The following is a 20342-nucleotide window of genomic DNA, read 5'->3' on the forward strand; positions in this document are numbered from 1 at the left end:
CAATGGCAGGAAGAGAGGAGGGTGGCACACAAGGTGCATGCAATGGCAGGAAGAGAGGAGGGTGGCACACAAGGTGCATGCAATGGCAGGAAGAGGGGATGGTGGCACACACAGTGCATGCAATGGCAGAAAGAGGAGAGGTGGCACACAGTGCAAGCAATGGCTGGAAAAGGAGAGAGTGGCACATGAAGTGCATGCAATGGCAGGAAGGAACAATGCAAGAAATGGCAGGAAGAGGAGAGGATGGCACACAGTGCATGCAATGGCTGGAAAAGGAAAAGGTGGCACATGCAGTGCATGCAATGGCAGGAAAAGGAGAGGTGGCACACAATGCAAGCAATGGCAGGAAAAGGAGAGGTGGCACACAGTGCAAGCAATGGCAGGAAAAGGAGAGGTGGCACACAGTGTAAGAAATGGCAGGAAAAGGAGAGGTGGCACACAGTGTAAGAAATGGCAGGAAAAGGAGAGGTGGCTCACAGTGCAAGAAATGGCAGGAAAAGGAGAGGTGGCACACAGTGTAAGAAATGGCTGTAAGAAGGGACGGTGGCACACAGTGCATGCAATGGCAGGAATAGAGTATGGTGGTACACATAGTGCAAACAATGGTGAGAAAAGGGGAGGGTGGCACTCACAACAACAGCTTGGAGAAATGTTACTAGTGATGTGCCCCAGGGATCGATCCTGGGCCTGCCACTCTTCACAGTCTTTATTAATGACCTGGACAGCAGTGTTGGGAGTATGGTAAGTAAGTTTGAAGATGACACCAAAATTTGTCCGAGGGTTAAGATGGTAGAGGAGTGCAATCAAATCCAAAAAGATTTCGATGTTCTAGGGGAGTGGGCCACACATTTTGGCAAATGGCATTTAATTTAGATAAATGTAGCGTTGGTAGGGCCAACACAGAATACACGTATCATTTGCAGGGAACAATACTGAAAGAGGTTGAGAGAGAAAAAGATCTTGGTGTTATTGTGCACAGGTCACTGAAGGTTCATGACCAATGTAGAGAAATTGTAGCTAAAACTAACAGGGTATTGGGTTATATTAATAGAACCATTCAGTTTTAATCAAAGGACACCATTTTGACACTATACAGATCACTGATCAGACCGCATTTAGAGTACAGTGCCCAGTTTTGGTCCCCCCGCATGGTGGGTGATATTGTGGCCTTGGAAAAGGTCCAGAGGAGAATGATTCCTAGCTTAAAGAACCTCAAGGACCTCGGTCTATTTACTTTAGAGCAATGTAGACTTAGAGGTGACCTGATGGAGGTCTATAAAATAATTGAAGGGCTGGATAGCGTCCTTATTGATAGATTATTCCAGTTTAACAGGTTGGGAAGGACCAGGTGACATGAGTTTAAACTATGGAGGAGTGGGAATAGACTGGATATTGGGCGGTTCTTCTTTTCCCAGGGAGTAGTGAGCCTCTGAAATGCATTACCGGCTGGTGTGGTGGGTGCCGACTCTCTGTACATCTTCAAGAGGGAGCTGGACCAGTTCCTGACTGGGGCAGAGATCACATCATATAGAAGGCAGGTGTCTTTATAGATAACACTTGGTCCATGTGATCTCCTGGACTGGTTTTGATTGCCTGAGGGGGAGAGGGATTTTACAGTGTATTTTTTCCCATATTGGCCCTGTGTTTTTTCTCTTGATTTTGCCCCTCCCAGGAGATTACATGGCTGCGGGGGGGGGGGGGGTGAGCCTGGGAGGGGGAGGGAAGCCATGATGGTCTGGCCATCATGGTGCGGGGCAGGCTTGATGGACCAGCTGGTCTTTTCCTGCCCGTCCATTTTGTATGTTCATAACTTGCGTTTATATAGCGCCTTTAATGTAGTAAAATGTCCCAAGGCGCTTCACAGGAGCGTAATCAAACAAAATTTGACACCGAGCCACATCAGGAGATATTAGGACAAGTGACCAAAATCTTGGTCAAACAGGTAGGTTTTATGGAGCATCTTAAAGGAGGAGAGAGAGTTAGAGAGGCGGAGAGGTTTAGGGAGGGAATTCCAGAGCTTGGGGTCTAGGCAGCTAAAGGTACGGTTACCAATGTTGGAGTGACGAAAATCGGGGATGCACAAGTGGCCAGAATTGGAGGAATGCAGAGATCTCAGAGGGTCGTAGGGCTGGAGGAGGTTACAGCGATAGGGAGGGGCGAGGCCATGGAGGGATTTGAAAACAAGGATGAGAATTTTAAAATCGAGGCAGGAATGGGAGAGTGGTACACACAGTGCAAGCAATGGCAGGAAGAGAGGAGGGAGGTACACACAGTGCAAGCAATGGCAGGAAAATGGGAAGGGTTGCACACACACACCGCTAACAGCAGCAGCAAACGAGCACAGTAACACACATCATGCAGGCAGCTTCAGTTAAAGGATGTGGTGCCACGCAGCGAAGGCAGTTCCAGTCCAGGAAGATGGTGGGCAGTTCAAACACCACCAAATTTTATGGAAGATTTATAAATAATATTTTAACACCCAGACCCACCCAAATCCTCTCTTGCACACGCTATTAGCGCATTCTGATACTGCATACAGTTGCTTCTCACAGATAGCTTAAAGCGAGGTCCCTATCTCCTTCTCCCCTTGCCCCCTAATTTCAGGAATCTTATTGCCACAATGACAGAGGAAGTGCTGTGAGGCAAAGTGTTTGTGACAACTGCAAAATGGCACAGAGTTGATCGGTTTAGTTAACCATGTTGGAGATAATTACTCTGGACACAGAAATTAGTTTGCTATGATCGCCCAGATCCATATTAAGGGTCAGGGTTCATTTCATTTTAGTTCATGACAAACGTTAATATGAAAAGGAGAAACAAGAAAAATGCATTGTTCAAAATAGAGGAGAGTATACCAAATATCTTTATTTGCAATTTATTTGTAAATCAAATTCCCAGCACTGTTATTACCTTAATGAAATTGTAACTATAAAATAATTATTAGCCACCAAGCACTGTATATGTATTTGGAGTTCACTCTCAAGTCACAGGCTACAATCCAGCTTCTGGGGAATTTAGCTACTGATCAGGCAATGTCAGGATGTTTGAATCCAAATAAGATAATAATACGTTATAAATATTGCGTAAGTAGAAACAATTACCCTTATTTTCAATGGAACTGATATATAATACTTCTAAAATTAAATGGTGACCTTGTTTTTTTTCTTCCTTTTGCTTATCAAAATATTTTGCCCCGCTTTAGTTATTTTTGTCAAATATTGACAAAATATCCAAGGCAACTACTTGGATTCCAATCTCCTTGAACACAATTAATTTCAGATTAATGGCTAGTGTCGTATGGGTCTCTTGATGGAGGGGAGTAAAGTGCAGAAAATAAAGTTCTAAATGAAAGATAAGTGCCAGTATAAAAAGTGGGTGGTATTGCTATGGAGTGTGTTTTATATAGTGGCAGATTAAAAATTCAGGCATGGAATATGATCGTTAGTAAAAGTGCACATATAATCAGACCTGTTCACATTACAGTGCGCTCAAGAGGGGGTTGAGGCAGAAATTAACTTGTATCCTGATGGGAAGAAAGTTTTGATGCTGATTTTAATTTTGTGGAGGCAGAACATAAGTGCCCACGTCTTACGGAGTTTACAGCTTACAAAATGTGGCTACTGAAGGTTGTCAAAGTGGAGGCGGGGAGGTGGGAGCCCTGCAGCTCGGACTCCACGCTGTGCCATTACTGTAAGATATCTCCTGCCGCAACACCATCCACAAGCAATCCAGCCACTGCCCAAACAGGCCAAAGCCTACCAACTCATTGCACCCGTTCATTGACACCCTGTGAGCTCAAGGATCTCATGGGACAGCCTCCCTCATCACCACTACAAGTGAAAGGACAACTCGCCTCAGGCAGATGCATTAATTGAAGGCTTCACGTGTATTTATCCCTTTTTCACAAGTATTCAATCATGTGCAATATAAATGATTTGCTGTGACACCAGCCCTTTGATCATTGCCCGTCCATCCTAAGTTGGGGCCCGTACGAATTTCCATTCCTAGCTACGTCACTGATTTGTGGCTCAATACGTCATACATATACAGTGCTGGACTGGCCGCCCGAAAGGGCTTGGGAATTGCCGATTTTTGGGGAGGGGCGCTGTAGGATTTCAACCCCTACTTTCAGGATTCTAATTTAATCCAATCCAAGGACTGGTTCGTGACAACAACAAGACCACCACGGTACTGGTATTATGGTTAAAGGCAAAACAGATTTATTAAGCACATCACAATCAGTACAAAGAAAGTGATACATAACTCGCTGTGTTCTGTTGACTGAAGAGTTCTCTTCTTCCTTGCCAGAATCTTGCGCGCTTTCCTCAGCCTTTGAGGTCTCTTATCCCCTTTTTCAGTCTATGCGGCAGTTCACTATCACATCCACATCTCTCAGCCTTACCATTAATCATGTCTCTCAACCTTCAGAAGTTACATCCCAAGCAACTCCTGGTACCATCTGTGCCTTGTTGTTACAGACTTAACGGTACCTTATCTTAGAGTTTACATTGCCAGCCTTCACAGGACCGTTTGTATAAACAGACTTCTATTCACTAGCTTGCGGGGGCTCGAGATAGAGAGGCCTGAGCCTGAGCGACTCCTTGATTTAATTAAACTTTCAGTCTTTAGACACTATGCAATTACAGCACATCCTTCCTCAGCCCTGTGATAACATGTCCCCAAGGTCTCTTTTCTACTTTCATGTTGTCAGCATTCTGTTAGTTTTAACTGCAAACTTGACTATAATAACCATCATGCATCCTTCTTGCCCCTCCAGCACTTTATTATTAAACACACATTACGTGGTTCATACTATATTAATACACAGTACAATTTACATTTATAGATACGTAGATTCATAGTACAGTTCATTTTATTTCTACTATTGATGATAATTATACTAAATTATATCTGTTATTGAGTTAATTCTTACAGCACCAAAGAGCATAAAACAACAATATTTTATTCCACATAAAGAGATGAGTGAATTAAGAACAAAATCTTTCATTATCATAATGAATAATAAAAATTGCAGGAAGAACATTCCAATCTGAGGAAAAAAACAGTTCATTCAAGTGATAAAAGGCATGCAAGTTCAGCACTCTTCCTTGCAATTATATCGACAATTTTTTTGATTGTCAAGGTTTATCACTTAGTCTGTTTTCGTGCACATCATCATGATATCCACAAAATCTTCTTGAGCTAGGAAACTCCGAATGGCCATCGTGATTCTTTTCGAGTTTCGAGAACTATCACTCACAAGCTACCTGAGTTACAGACAAAGTGCAGAGGATCTTATTAGCCAGGAAAGCAAGACTGCATGTTTGTTGGTGCAGGTGACTGCGGTTCGGAAATGAACACAGTACTTGCATGAAATGCAGATAACAAGTAAATAATAAATGCAAAGAACTCATGACTAATAGCCAACAAATCTGCTTCCTTCAGGAATGGAATTTGTCACTGGCAGCTTTACCAAGAGGACTAGAAATAAACAACAACAACCACCACAATTTATATGGTACCTTTAACAATGTAACCGCCCCAAGATGCCTCACAGAAGCATTTTCAAACAAAATTTGTCACCGAGGCACATAAGGAGATATTGGGTCAGGTGACCAAAAGCTTGTTCGAAGAGGTAGGTTTTAAGCAGCGACTTAAAGGAGGTGGGAGAGTTTAAGGAGGGAATTCCAGAGTTTAGGGCCTAGGCAGCTTGAGGCACGGCCGCCAATGGTGGAGCGATAAAAATCGGGGATGTGCAAGAGGCCAGAATTGGAGGCGCGCAAGGGATCTCGGAGGGTTGGAGGGCTGGAGGAGGTTACAGAAATAGTGGGGGGGGGGGCGAGGCCATGGAGGGATTTGCAAACAAGGATGAGAATTCTAAAATTGAAGCGTTTTAAAATACGGTCATATCTAGCAGCGAAATGTAAGCATGAACCTTAACTAAAATTAATTCTCCTATGTGCGGCCTGCTCCACGAGTCTTAGTAACATCGAGGTGCCTGTTTGAAATTTCAGTTAGTAGTTTCACTTACTCTTGTTAACTGCTAGCCTGCTAAGGGCGAAAGTTGCACTCAGCAAACTTGGACATTGGTCAGCTCACGAAAGCACAATCTTTTTGTTTTAATTGATGCAATCTACTTTTTTGCCTGCACCAAATACAGATAGAAAAACTTCCCGGAAACAAATCGAACACTCAAAAATATGTGCTGGACTAGGGCACTGCAAGACTTTATCAGACTGGCTTAAAATGCTACAACTGCAGCTGTGGAGGTTGCAGATGTGGATAATGCCTTCCATTTCTCTTTTTCGAGTAAATCTTTAAAAAAAATCGTGAGTCATTCATGGTTGCGCTCGGGAAATTTCCCGATTTCCCCAACATCCAATCCGCACCTCTACGTGCAGGATCACATATATAAGTAAGAATTTGTTACAGATGGGATAGATGTGGAGGAGTAAGGGATGTTATTTTTACTTTTATTTTCATGTGGGCTGACTGAATAATTCACAAGGCACAGATGATGAGATAGGGTCAGCATTACAAATTAAATTATCTTCCTCGGGCACCTCTAACCTCCCTCTCTCTTCAATCTCTTACTCTCTGCACGTGTATTTCGGTCTGTACAATTCTCTTAAATGACTGGAATGAGATGGTGGGAATCAACTAGTATATTTAAAATAATATAGTGCCCATTTTATTAATAGGACTTGATGAGGACCATGTGGAAATATAATTAATACAATTAAAATGATATGGAGGTATAATATTTACTAAGCCGTTTCCAATTTAATACATAATTACATGAATACAGCAAATATTTAAAGTGATTGGGGTCTTTACAGTATATATACATAGCATAAAATTATAAACTAGACTACAGACAGCTCAAATCATGGAATTACCCATGGCAGAAATAATGTTTTTACAAAAAATATTATCTGTGGTGCAATGGATGGAACGACGAGCCACGGCTCCCACTGTTGATCATCCTGCTGAAAAGTGCACGTGTGTGGCAGTCATGTGAGAACAAAGTCTGGCTGACTTTTTCAAACATCAACTTTCTCGCATAGTACTTGGGACTTTAAAATAGAATTTGTCCATTGTTTTTAATTAGCAGTTTTTGCTTTCATTGAAATGTCTCCAAAGAAAGGCATACTATGGAATAATGTAAATTTTTCTTCAGAAAACACCAATTAGTTATTTCATTTTTAATTAATTTGTTTCACTGATGTCGCATAGTGCATATCAAATGAACGTGGTACACTGATGTTCAGAATCTTCATGGAGCCTTTGATGTACAACACCAGAAAATAATTAAGAGGGTATTAACTCTCTTGATACCCTAGTGTGTGAACACACTGCCCAGTGTATTACTAAGTGTGCTGATATAGCTAACCTCAGCTGGGTGCTTAGCACCTCTGGGTTAGGGAGGGGCAATATCAGCCTTGGGTTCCTGCTCCTGATCACTATCCAGTGATCCCTGCTGGGAATTGCATGCGAATGGACATTGGGTAAGGGCAAGATTGGGGTACAGTGTCTTCTGTTATCAAATAGCCTAGTCAAGTTCACTGTCTAGTCTCACATATAACGAATGGCCACTTGGGTGAGGCACTGGAGGGCTGCTGGTACCCCAGCAACAGTTAATGTCTTCAGGAGAGAAGGGAGAAAGTCAAGAGGGAAAAAGGGGGATCTTCGGTGACATTCACAGTTCTTACTGTGGTTGTGACAACGTTCTGGCTATCGGGATTTCCATACAGTAGGCGGTGACTTCTATGGCACTGAAAATATGGATGTCAACAATCAATCTGCAGGTGTACGTCAACTATAAGGGCTTTCATTCCTTCAATATGCAGGTGATTTTCATTCCTGTAAAAGGATGCCTGGGACTCCATCATTCTTAGAGAGTCACATGCCTGGGAAGGTTGAAAGAGATAAACAACTGGAAGGCTAGCTGTTAAGGGACCATGGCTGTGGTCATAAACCATGGCTTTTCACCCATTACACAACTAACACAGTCCAGCAGAAATTTGGAACAAAGCCAGACAAGCAAACCAATGCATCGTAGGGCAAATGTTTGGCATGGTCAAATAGTGATTTTGGTGCTGTGATTGTTCAGGGGAGCTTTGAGTCTAAGTCTGCTACAATCTGTATAGTCTTGCCACTCAGAGGAACACTCATTTATAAGTCAATGAAGAAGGGACCCATGCCGTGGCCAGGGAGGATGAAGGACTCCAACAGCCTATTCCAGCATAGGAGGGGCTACAATTGGTACAGAAGATTTGGACATCTCTAATTTGCACCCATTTCAGTTGAGAATATGTGCTAAACTCGTCCATTGGCTTAATGAGTAAATGCACTGTCTAATGTGGTACTGAGCACACTGACCAGAAAGTCCCAGATTTGAGTTGCAGTGGGAGGAATGTGTAAGACTACAAATATGGAAAATACTGTAAAAACACTGTAAAACTGCAAGACATGAAACAGGCTGCGAGATATGAAACAGTTAACCCCAGGTGCCAGTCACAGAGACTCAAGCCCATGATCAGTTTCGGAGACTTATTTACATCAAACAATGAGGCCCTGGTGAAGACACATTAACATGGAGACAATGTATAATCAAACTGAGCCTCTGAGCCATGCTCAGTCTCGGACAAGAATGGAAGGCCTTTTACACCGAAACAATGCTGTGAGTCAAGGGCCCATCACAGTGAGGAATACCGCATTGTCCTGATGCTGTGCAGGTGGCGGGGAGGAGATAAGGAGTTGTCTCTCGACCTCACAGCTCTGCACAACTAAGGAGTTTTGAATCACTGAGATGCCCAGATGAAGAGGTGTGACTGTCAAGCAATCCGACAGATTGATAGCTGAAACCACAGATGAGGCCCAGGTGGGGGTTTGCATGACTGGAACACTATAAGAAGGTACAACAGCAGCACATGGAGGCTGCAGTCAGCTGAAGACGGATGGAGACCAGTCACCTTCAGATCCAGACCTAAAATCAGCATCGGTAACGACCAGCCACGTGGGTGATTGTAAGTTCCAGGCAAACCACTAAGGGGTTTGCACTGGGGAGGTTGTAGTCAAGGGAAGAAAGACGGAAACTGGTCATTTCCAGGTCCAGGCCTACGATCAGCATTGGTAACGACTAGCCGCTTGGGTGATTGTAAGTTTCAGTCAAATCATAGAAGGGTTTGTACTGGGGTTTTGTTGGTCTAATAAACTAACAAGTTTGGGTTGAGCCAAAGCCTGTTTGTCGCGTGCAATTTAGTTCTTGTAATTCCGAGGTCCAAGAACCGGTGTGAGTCGGAAGGGAACGGAACACCTTACAGATCTTAGCGACCACGAAGGGACCTCAAGGTCTAGAACAAAATGACGAATAAGGTCAGAAGCAAGAAACCCTTAATGGAGGATAGGATATCCTGATATGTGTGTAAAAAAGTAAACATTTCTGAGCCATGGGCACAAGAAACGATGCACTCTGAGAATCCGGAGGAGAAAGCGGCAGAGTAGACAATGGGTAGTAGCCGTAGAAAATCGAGGGAAAAGGCGATTTGGCTATGGGTGTCTGCAAAAGCAAAACAAAATTCTCATGAAGAGAGTAAGACAGTTAGAAGAAGGGAAAAGGTAACTGGAGAGTAAGGCAATTGACAGAGAAGCAGTGGTAGATCAGTTGATGAGAGATTTATGGGAGAAAAGACAAGAAAAGAAAAGAAAGGAAGAAATGGCACGTAATATGATAGAGTATTTGCAATGTCAGGTTATGGAGTGTAAGAGGCAGTGCCAGACTCATTGTGAGGAGAGTGCAAAGAACCTAAAAAGAGCCAAAGAGACAGAGGAGCAGTTGGGGGATATTAAGGAGGCATATAGGGTGGCACATAGACAGGGATATGAAGGGGCGGATCACGAGCCCTGTGCTGAAAAAATTCGGAAACTGACCCTAGCACTATCCAGGGCCAGAGGTATGGTTTGTCTCAGAAATATTTACTTTTTTACACACATATCAGGATATCCTATCCTCCATTAAGGGTTTCTTGCTTCTGACCTTATTCGTCATTTTGTTCTAGACCTTGAGGTCCCTTCGTGGTCGCCAAGATCTGTAAGGTGTTCCGTTCCCTTCCGCCTTACACCGGTTCTTGGACCTCGGAATTACAAGAACTAAATTGCACGCGACAAACGGGCTTTGGCTCAACCCAAGCTTGTTAGTTTATTAGACCAACAAAACCCCTGTACAAACCCTTCTATAATTTGACTGAAACTTACAATCACCCATGCGGCTAGTCGTTACCGATGCTGATCGTAGGCCTGGACCTGGAAATGACCAGTTTCCGTCCTTCTTCCCTTGACTGCAGCCTCCCCAGTGCAAACCCCTTAGTGGTTTACAATCACCCACGCAGTTGGTATGGTTTGTCTCATGGCGCATGGAGACGTTGGGCAAGTCTGGGATGAGAGGGAGAAAGAACCGGATGATGGGCCCCAGTATAGCGAGTGTCGGTTGACTCCCGAAGCACCGGGCCCACCGAGACCAATGTGCCCCCTACAACAGCAAAAGTACAGTCCACCACCGACGGATGGTGGCCCAGCGCCGTTACAGAGTGATTATGTACTTCCATATATGGCCCTCCAGTTATAAGAAATGCTAACTAGCGTAGCGAAGTTAAAACATGGGGGAGATGCTTCCGTCCTTTTCGCCAATGAAGAGCAGTTAGGCGGTATCAATAATTGTAATGAGGACGAAATGACAAAGCTGATACGGGAAGCTGTATCAGAGTTTGTCGACAGCAAATAAATTGGGGAGAGGTTCCGTGAAATTTTAACAGCGCTGGGACATAGCCAAGGTAGTCCTTTCTTACAAGTTGAGCAGACTAGGCAGCAGGCAGGCGAGTCGCCGGGCGCATTTGCGGATAGATTGTGGCCGGTATACGTGAAAGCGACTGGAGGAAATCTAATGCGCGCGCAGATAATAGGGTTCCCAGGGATCATTGGCTGAGAACCGTAGTGTCCAACAGTTTGCCGTGGATCAGGGCAAAAGCCAAGCCATGGTTTGACCCTGAGGAAGATGATAATACAGAGGCGGGTGTGCTAAGAAAGCTTACTTTAGCTTTTAAGTCAGACAAAGGGGAAGAGAATTAACAAAAAGGGAAGGCGCACGAAGTCAGAGGGAATGTGGGAGGTAAAAAGGATTGGAGACAAGAGGGGGGTAATGCAGGCAGATCCCAAGCGTGTTTTAATTGTGGGAATAAGGAGTGTGGGTTCCCGAAAGGAGGGAAACCAGGATAGAATAGAATAGAATCATAGAAGTTTACAACATGTCCATGTCGCCCAGTTTATACCACTAAGCTAGTCCCAATTGCCTGCACTTGGCCCATATCCCTCTATACCCATCTTACCCATGTAACTGTCCAAATGCTTTTTAAAAGACAAAATTGTACCCGCCTCTACTACTGCCTCTGGCAGCTCGTTCCAGACACTCACCAGCCTTTGAGTGAAAAAATTGCCCCTCTGGACCTTTTTGTATCTCTCCCCTCTCACCTTAAATCTATGCCCCCTCGTTATAGACTCCCCTACCTTTGGGAAAAGATTTTGACTATCTACCTTATCTATGCCCCTCCTTATTTTATAGACTTCTATAAGATCACCCCTAAACCTCCTACTCTCCAGGGAAAAAATTCCCAGTCTATCTAACCTCTCCCTATAAGTCAAACCATCAAGTCCCGGTAGCATCCTAGTAAATACGAGGGTCTTGGAGGGTCAAAACCACGGGTGGTGGAAACAAAGCAAGAGAAGGCAAAAGATCGAGTAAAACTCTTAGTGGCTGCACTACAGCAGGTTATGTGTAGGGATCAAGGAAAACTGGATACTGCAGTAAGTAAGGAGGGATCTGGTGTGTCTACACCCCCACAATGACTAAGCTGCGCACAGCCAGAATATCTGTGCCCACTGACCTATGAGTGGGGCAGACCGTCAATATTAAAGTAGGGACCACTCAGGGAAGTTATCTAGTGGACACTGGAGCCTTGACATTGGTGGTTCATTCACCCAACCCGACCACTTCTCCTTGGTTGAGATGGGTCCCGTTTAAATTGACAGGTTTTACAGGTAATGAACAGGCAGGGATGGTATCGATACCCTTGACTATAGAATTAGGACCTGTTGTCACCAATGTGCTTATGAAGTGGGCAAATGTAAGGAATCTTACAACACCAGGTTATAGTCCAACAATTTTATTTTAAAATCACAAACTTTCGAAGATTATCCCCTTCGTCAGGTGAATGAGTGGAAGGTTCTCAAATTGCATATCTTATATTAGGCTGGGACAGCATCAACCGGGATCTTGGGTTCATGTCACGCTACACGTAACCCCACCAGCAAAAAGGGGGAAAAAAAAGTTATGTGTTTTAATATTCTCTCTCTCTCTCTGCCATTTGGGTCTCTTTCTTTCTGTCTGTGTAATTGACACAATGTATATCCAGTATACTGGGACGTGCTGTTCTCCGTGACTGGCCTGTTTGAACACTAACGACACCTTTTGATTGGTGTGATGCTGTCCCAGCCTAATATAAGATATGCAATTTGAGAACCTTCCACTCATTCACCTGACGAAGGGGTTAATCTCCGAAAGCTTGTGATTTTAAAATAAAATTGTTGGACTATAACCTGGTGTTGTAAGATTCCTTACATTTGTCCACCCCAGTCCATCACCGGCATCTCCACCTTATGAAGTGGGAACAACCCGGCTCGGGAGTTCTTGGAGCCAGTTACATGTTGCTCCACCACATGGTTGTAGATATGAAAAATAATTGCCTATGGGCGGCAGCTGATTCGGACAAGCTAGAGGAGATTTTGGTCATTCCCAAAGATGAAAAGGTTAAAGGCAGTGCCTGCACGATGAAACCAAAGGGGAGCTATGACCTGGAACAGTTGGTCGATAGCATCCCGGCGAGGTATTGAACGAATGTACGGGATTATCTCTCCGTGTTCGCCACTCACAGACATGATTGTGGAAGAGTGACGGGTGGAGGTGAGGGTAGATGGGGATCCAATGGGTGACAGGGGTAGAGGTGAGGGTAGATGGGGATACAATGGGTGACAGGGGTAGAGGTGAGGGTAGATGGGGATCCAATGGGTGACAGGGGTAGAGGTGAGGGTAGATGGGGATCCAATGGGTGACAGAGGTAGAGGTGAGGGTAGATGGGGATCCAATGGGTGACAGGGGTAGAGGTGAGGGTAGATGGGGATCCAATGGGTGACAGGGGTAGAGGTGAGGGTAGATGGGGATCCAATGTCACTGCCTCAGAAACAGTACAATTTCTCCCGAGAAGCAGAAAAGGATTTGGGAACTGCGATAAACTCCTTGGTAGACCAAGGCATACTGAGAAGAATAGCAACCCACGTAAATTCACCCCTTTGGCCGGTTAAGAAACCCGATCAGTCGTGGAGAGCCACGGTGGACTACCGGGTTCTCAATAAAAATATTCCAGCCTGTGCGCCCACTGTAGCAGCAGTAGCAGATATGACAGGAAGCATCCCCGCGACGGCAATGACATTTACCGTACTTGACATATCAAATGGGTTTTGGTCGATCCCCGTGAGGCGGGAGGATCAGTATAAATTCGTCTTTGCATTCAAGGGACAACAGTACGCCTGGACATGTCTCCCACAAGGGTTTCACAACAGTCGTTCAATTTTTCACCAGTGTACGGCTGATGCGTTAAAGGGTTTCAGTCAGCCCAACGAGCTAATCCAGTATGTGGACGACTTGTTATTCTCCGAAGGTATGGAGGATCACAGGCTATTACTGAGTGAACTATTGAAGCTGTTACAGGAGACAGGTTTTAAGGTGAATCCCAAGAAAGCCCACATTGGACAAGAGGAGATGCAATTTCTAGGACTGACAATTAGAGCAGGAGAAAGGGCTATAGACGGGGCAAAAAGAAAGGCAGTTCAGGAACTACCAGCCCCGCAGGATGTATCTGGAGTAAGGTCCTTTCTGGGAGTAACGGGATACTGCAGGGAGTTCACTGAAGGCTATGCAGCCATGGCAGCCCCTTTACTTAGGCTCCTTAGAAAAGGGGTAGAATGGGAATGGGACGGAAGTTTTCAGGAGGCATTCACTTGCCTAAAAGAAGCCCTACAAACTGCACTCACGTTTGGAGCGATAAATGGGAACCAGGACTTTTACCTGGAGGTAGCAGCTGCTGGGGACAGTTTGAGCGCAGTCTTGCTCCAAGAGTGCCACAGCAAGTTGAAACAGGTGGCCCATGCCTCCCGAGTCCTGACAGACGTAGAAAGGGGCTTCTCAAATTGTGAACAACATCTCTTAGTGACCTTTTGGGCCGCCAAACACTTTCAGTTGTTCATGGGGTCATCCTTGGTGACCCCGTTGACCTGCCATACCCCGTCACAAATGTTACTGGATGGTAGAATGAAAGATGGGACAGTGAGCAGCAGTCGAATAGCCTGTTGGACGCTGTTGCTCTCTCAGACAAACTTGAAAGTGGAGAGATTAGGGAAACCAAAGCTAGCCCCAAACATGATCTATTCGGGGATGGGTCACGTGTGTTCAGTAGAGGGAGTGTGGGACGTAGATGTGGGATTCCGAGCAGGGGAACACCCGACAGGTAGGGATATTTATGTGGATGGGTCCAGCTCAGTAATGAATGGAGAATGTAGGACAGGGTGTGGGATTTATGACCCAGAGACAGGAATAGAAAGGGCCACAAAACATCCCGACACACTGAGTGCGCAGTAGACCGACCTGGCGGCCGTGACCTGTGTAGTAACGCACCCCAATGAATTTCCAATCCCCTATACCATATGTTCACCTGCAACTCCTACACCGAATATTTGGCGATAAGGGCTAGACGAGGTTTTAAGTCTTCAGATGGGAAACCGTTGGTAACGGCCCCTCTGCTGGAAACTATCTTAAACGTCACGGATAATAACCAGAAGGACTATTACATTCAGAAGGTTAAGGCACATTCAAAAACGGGAAGGTAACCAAAAGGCTGATGAACTGGCCAAAAAGGGGGCCATGGAAGGAGTGCCTTGGAACCCGTACCAATCTGGACAAGTTACGGCCATAAGGAAAAGAGAGGGACACCAGGAGGTGAAATTGCCCCCAGACTTGACACAGGTCCAAACACAAGATGTGGCACTAAAAGCGGTAATTAGAGAAAAGGAAGAAGGGGAACCGATTGAGGGACCCTTTGGGGCAGCAGACGTGTTAGTTAAAGAAGGAATGTTGTTTAAGGGAGATAAGTGGATTGTGCCCACGCAGTACAGGGAAAAATTCATGCAGCTCATGGGGGTCCGGGAGCCGGACACCCAGGACCAGAAATGACGTGGAGGAAAGTAGAGGAAGTGGGATGGTGGCCCCATCTCAAGGAGGATGTAAAGGAGTATTGTAATAACTGTTTTGTGTGTGCTGCAAATAATCCAAACCCCGTTGGGGGTAGAGGGACTGTGGCAGTCTATACAAATAGACTTCATTGGGCTACTGCCCAACACAAAAAGAGGCCATAATTATTGTCTGGTGCTGGTAGATACATTCTCTAAGTGGGTAGAGGCTTTCCCTTGTAGGGCGCCACGGCATGAAACACGGCTGGGATTCTGGTGAGGGAAGCGTTCTCCCGATGGGGACTGCCCCAGATAGTAGAATCAGATCAGAGAAGTCATTTTACTGGACGGGTCATGCAGGCACCCTGAAGTTCCTAGGAATACAGGGAAAATGGCTTGTGGCCCATAACCCCCAATCATCGGGTATAGTAGAGAGAATGAACCGCACTATAAAAGGGAGGATTAGGAAAGAGATAGGAGAGGACCCGAAGAAGTGGGATGCGGTCCTGCCCCTAGTCCTAATGAACATCAGGGCCAATCTCTCTAAAATTACGGGACATTCCCCGCACGAGCTGATGACAGGGAGGCCAATGAGGACTCTGACTCATGTGCTGTTGCCGATCCTCACAGAAACGCAGACTAAGGACGTCACCCGAGACAGGTTTGTGAGGGATCTGTATGGTACTTTAAGGAAGCTGCATTGGGAGGCAGCTAATAACATGGGAAAACAGCACCAAAAGAATAAAATGCTGATGGAACCGTGGAAAGCACAAGAATGGAAAGTACGGGACCAGATCAGAAATTATGTGAGAATAGGAGCATTCGAACCACTGTATAAAGGGCCGTACAGTATTGTGGATGAGGCAAGTCCCATAGTATATGCGGTACAACTGCTGAAATGGGTAAAATGGTTCCATATTAACCAGTGTAAGCTCTATGACCTCGAAGAGAGGAGAACAAAACAAACTGAAGCCCAGGGAACGATCAAGCCTTCCTCCCATGTTGTGGGATAGAAAATAGGAGCAGGAGTAGGCCATTCGGCCCTTCGAGCCTGCTCCGCCATTCAATATGATCGTGGCTGATCCTCTATCTCAATACCATATTCCCACTCTCTCCCCATACCCCATGATGCCTTTTGTGTCTAGAAATCTATCTAGCTCCTTCTTAAATATATTCAGTGACTTGGCCTCCACAGCCTTCAGTGGTGGAGAATTCCACAGGTTCACCACCCTCTGAGTAACAAAATTTCTCCTCATCTCAGTCCTAAATGTCCCATGAAGAGGATAACTCAGGGGGAGGGGAGGTGAGAAGGAGTAGTCGCATACCTTGGCCCAGGGTGCCCTGGACACCTCCTCCTACGCCACCCCCGGGCCCCAAACAGCCCAAACCTCAAGGGAAAGGAAAAAGAAAGCGGTGATTAAGCTGTACTAAGTAAATATGTGAATAACTTTAGTCGAACCTGTGAAGGGCAGACCCCTCACAGAGCAGTGCTTTGTATTTTGTTTTTCTTTTGTAATAGCGAGTCGAACCAAGGGCGCGAGATGAAGTGGACGCTGTGGCTGGACGTGTTGATGATCCAAATTGGAGCAGGGCAGGGGAGCCAGGGGGACATCGAGATGTCTCTCGTTTACGGATGTATGGGAGGAATCGGTCCCACTGTAACTAAGGGGGGGAAGACACGAGGTAACAATGGTACGGATACATACTCCCACGATGGGAATTGGCCAGGCTGGCTAGGGTCAAATTCCACCAAGTACTCAGGTCAAACCGGGTACAAAATTAGGGAAGTATCGGTGTCCTGTCCAAAAGTAAATATCACAGCCAGCAAGGTACAGGTGAAGGAGGGTAGACGGGTTTGTCTAGAATGCCAAGGGAGCACCTCCTTGTGATGGTGGTGGTGGTTACGAAAGACAGAAGAAAAGCAAAGTGATGCATCCACGGATTGGGAAAAACTGGGTCACAACTCAAACAGACGGACTGTGGGAACTCAGGAAGGGGTAAAATTATGTTGAGACAAATGGTGGAAGAGGGAGCAAGGAGTTTATGTGTGTGTGGTCGGGTTGAGGCATAAATGTTAAGAAGGGTTCACCATTGCTTTTAAACGACAATGGCAAGACTCCAAGTCAGGAATGAATTGGACCCAGAGTTTCGACTCTTGTGTGGTCTCCTATCCTCCAGGGATAGTCAATGCTACCGAACTGATCACGCACGAAATAAAGTCCCCAAAGACTTGGGATACAGAGGTTAAGATTCCCATAACAACACCCAGACCTAGAAATGGGATGGTGTTGATTCCAACAGGGAAAGTGGTGTATCACGATGTGCATTACGAGGTAGCCTCAGTCATTCTCAATTTAACAGAGTTATGGTTGCCCAGATGGTACCCACCAGAAATGGAGAGGTTGTACGAGAAACTTCTAAAGGAGATGTTCCAGCAATTTTATGAGAACAACTATGGGGACGAGAGTCAGGAAGATTTATATAAACTGGTAAAAATAGTCACCCAGGTACGGGGAGATGAAAAAAGGGATTGATCAATGTGGCCACGGTATTTAATACAGGGACGTCACTGGTCAACAGTATGAATAATGCTCAGCTGCAATTGCAGGTGAATACCCTAAAGGGTAATAATATTGAGGGACAAGAGTTGCAGGAAGGCCAAGTGGTAACAATTCACTTGAAGGAAACAATAGCTGAGTTGGAAACCCACGCCCAGACAATAAATAAATTAATAAGGGAGGACCGAAATGTGCCGGACCAGGCCGCCCGAAATGACGTGTCATGTACAGCGCCTGGCTGTTAAACGAGGGGTGCAGTAATCAAGAGGATTTAAAACAAGGCCGCGTACTGTCATGGATTGGCAACAGACACCTAAGAGCTAAAAGTGCATATAACAACCGTATGAATCCGTGTCAGTTACGGTCGGCCTCCGAAGCATACCCGGTCCTGGTCAACTGTGGTCATAATAAACAAACAGTAATGGGAATAGTCCTTAGGATGCCGGTGATGGATCAGTCACAACGACCCGCGCCGGTATACCGGGTAGAGAATGTCGGTGTTATTCGGAATGGGGTACATCATAAGATTCCTCCGTATGTGGTTAAAATGGGAAACTCTATAACCGACACCAATCTGGAAAGATGCCAAGGAGAAGGTACACATGTGGTGTTGTGCCCATACCACCTGAATCTTTTCGATCTTTCAGTATGTGGGTTCGAATTTGGGGGCAGACAGCCTATCAACTGTACCATGGAAATAATGGCTCAGGGCCATGTCCCGCCCCAGGTTGCATATAAGAGTAATGGAACTTACTGTGTCACTACTAGTGAAAGCTGATATAGGGTACACAATGATACCTGGTGCCCAGTTCAAGATTCAGACCCCAGGCGGAGGTCCGGGTAGTACAAGAAAGGATAATCCCTATCTCGGATCATACCCCAATCAATATCACAATTAACGAGCTGCATGGGTGATTGTAAGTTTCAGTCAAATCATAGAAGGGTTTGTACTGGGGTTTTGTTGGTCTAATAAACTAACAAGTTTGGGTTGAGCCAAAGCCTGTTTGTCGCGTGCAATTTTGTTCTTGTAATTCCGAGGTCCAAGGCGGAAGGGAGCAGAACACCTTACAAATGCCAGGCTGAATTGAGAGAGGAGCGGCAGAAGAGTGCCAGTATGAACTGGGAGAGAATGTCTCTGTGAAAGACTGGGGCATTGGATGAGTTAACCTGTCTTTGAATTGGGTCCAGCGGTGGTGGAGTGTCACTGTGAACTGGAGCAGGGGAAAGTAAGGGTTGGACGTAAGGTAACTTTTGGGAAAGTGAAGGTCTGCTGAAACCAAATGCCACTGTTTTTCCTTTTTATGATTAAAAATCTATCAACTGTGAGGTATAAAAGTGCTTAAAATGAACTAGAGTGCACCACTTTTGATGTAAAAATTCAACGTTTCCAGGGCCCTTAGAAATGTATCACCATTTTTGTGCTTTCAACATTTGATTTCTCCTATCAGGCTTTTATACCCTTACATTTCTTTTCCACCAATACGACTGAAGAAATGTTGGATGTACCAACAGGTTAAGTTACAAAGCCCATGTAACTACTTGTTTTCACGTCATTGGCACATAACTAGCTAAGATGCTGATACAGGGAGGAATTTGTCAGCTTTTTGGTGCTGGTGTCAGCTTTTATGAAGCTGTTGGTCAGCTTTTGCTAGTTTTCTCGGTTCATAGAATCATAGAAATTTACAGCACAGAAGGAGGCCATTCGGCCCATTGTGTCTGTGCCGGCCGAAAATGAGCTATCCAGTCTAATCCCACTTTCCAGCACTTGGTCCATAGCCTTGTGGGTTATAGCACTTGAAGTGCATATCCGCTTTTTAAATGAGTTGAGGGTTTCTGCCTCTATCACCTTTTCAGACGGTGAGTTCCAGACCCCCCACCAACCTCTGGGTAAAAAAATTTCTCCGCAGCTCCCCTCTAATTCTTCTGCCAATTACTTTAAATCTATGCCCCCTGGTTATTGACCTCTCTGCCAAGGGAAATAGGTCCTTCCTATCCACTCTATCTAGGCCCCTCATAATTTTATACATCGCAATTAAATCTCCCCTCAGCCTCCTCTGTTCCAAAGAAAACCACCCAACCTATCCAATCTTTCCTCATAATTAAAATTCTCGAGTCCTGGCAACATCCTCGTAAATCTCCTCTGTACCCTCTCTAGTGCAATCACATCTTTCCTGTGATGTGGTGATCAGAACTGTACGCAATACTCAAACTGTGGCCTAACCAGTGTTTTATACAGTTCCAGCATAACCTCCCTGCTCTTAAATTCTATGTCTCGGCTAATAAAGGAAAGTATCCTGTATGCCTTCTTAACCACCTTCTCTACCTATCCTGCTACCTTCAGAGATCTGTGGACATGCACTCCAAGGTCCCTCTGTTCCTCTACACCTCTCAATATCCTCACATTTATTGTGTACTCCCTCGCCTTGTTTGCCCTCCCCAAATGCATTACCT

The sequence above is a fragment of the Heptranchias perlo genome, chromosome 3 (assembly GCF_035084215.1).
Source record: "Heptranchias perlo isolate sHepPer1 chromosome 3, sHepPer1.hap1, whole genome shotgun sequence".
NCBI lineage: Eukaryota > Metazoa > Chordata > Chondrichthyes > Hexanchiformes > Hexanchidae > Heptranchias > Heptranchias perlo.